Raw genomic sequence first — 1876 nt, 5'->3', positions numbered from 1 at the left:
ATAAAGTTGAATAAATAGACACACATGTCCTACATGTCATCCTACATATCATTTTTTGTCCTACGTGGTGTCCTACGTGTATTTTACCATGTAGGACTTATGTGTTTATTTATTTAAAAGTATGATAGTTAAAGTGTCTGTCTGTGCATTATGAAAGTTGGAGGTCATAGTTAAAATTTGAAGCCAAGTTTAGTGTCTAATATATATATTATGCCAAGAAAAAATATGTTTCACATTGTAGTGTACCAATATTCAAGTATAATTAGTTGGTACACTAAATTCTAATTTTGTTCATTATTTGAGGAGTTTTTGTAATCTTCTAAAAGTTTTTACACAAAAATAATGTTCAATAGAAGTGGTCATTTTAATATCATGTGTGGAGTTGTTGTAGTTATGTGAAATTGTTGAGACAAAAATAATGTCCATTGTAGTATCATTCAAAACCTATACTATTTAATGTGTATCAGATACACACAATTTAATAAAACGTATCAGATATACACATAAGATACATTGCAAGTTACTAATTTAATTGTATTCCATTATTTGTATCATGTATAAGTATTGAGAAATTTTTATGTCATGTTCAACAAAACATTAAAATACTTTATAGTTACAATTACGTATCATATGATTAACTTGTCATGTTTATGAAAAACAATTGGAGATTTGTAGGTGTAAAGTCAAAATTTTGCATGTTTAGGAAAACATTTTTATTGAGGTTATTAGTATATAAAAACTTTTTAACTTTTTTTTCTTTATAGTTTGCGACACATTATTTTTGTTTCTCATGATAATTTATTTTTTGTAGTTGCCTTTGATGAGTTCCTTAGTGACAAATAGGCCTGGGCGTTCGATCGGTTCGGTTCGGTTTTTCAATTTTCGATTTGGTCAAATATGAAACCAAACAAAATCGAAATAAATTTGGTTTGGTTCGGTTATTATAAATTCGATTCGGTTTATTTCGGTTCGATTTCGATTTAACCAAATTTAATACAAAAAATGATAAAATGGCCATCGTGATAACTAGATATCGACTCAATCAGTAGTAATAAAAAAACTATCAAAAGTCAAGACAACATCACAACAACACTAGAAAGTTCAACAAACTAGTGTCCATCAGTAAAATAGAGTTAGTTACAAATTAAAGTCATCATTATCTGGCTCATTGTAACTTTCAGCAACAAAGAGATTTAGAAAACCGTATTACAAGTGTATTTGTTCCTTTAATTTGATTCTTTGAGGTTTCCTATTGAATGTATTTGTTCTATTGTTAATTTTTTGTAAACAAGTGTCAGTTTGTGCCAGAAATGATCTTTCTCAACAACATATTCTAGTACATGCCTTTAAAATAAGAGTATTACAACATCATGCAAAAATTAATAATCCTAAATTATGATAAAAGATAAATAAAAATATACTAATTTTAATATGGTACTGTTTTTACTATCTACTATTGATATATAATTGTCCCTTTTGTTTATGTATCTTTTCCATTATTAGTATAAGGTATTTATGGATGATGTACAATTGATAGAAAGATCGCCAACTTGCAAGGATAATTAATATAATATTGGATTCAATCCTAATATAATTTTGAATTAATATAATAATAAAAAATATTTGTAATTTTGTGTGATGTTAATTTAGGGATTTTCAATTTAGGGATTTATCATTTATCAATTGATAGGAAATTGGCTTGGGTAATTGGGTATTTGGGTTAGAAATTTGGATAGTTAGGCTTGGGCTGACTGCTGAGTAATTAGAATTTATGTAGTTGGGCTTGGGCTGAGTGCTGAGAATAATAGAATGGGCTGCATGGGAGGATTAGGAATGGGTTATGGACTTATGGGATAACAATTTTATTTATATATAT

The sequence above is a fragment of the Solanum pennellii genome, chromosome 6 (assembly GCF_001406875.1).
Source record: "Solanum pennellii chromosome 6, SPENNV200".
Lineage (NCBI taxonomy): Eukaryota > Viridiplantae > Streptophyta > Magnoliopsida > Solanales > Solanaceae > Solanum > Solanum pennellii.
The sequence above is the reverse complement of the archived record's forward strand: the minus strand, read 5'-3'. Positions refer to the sequence as shown.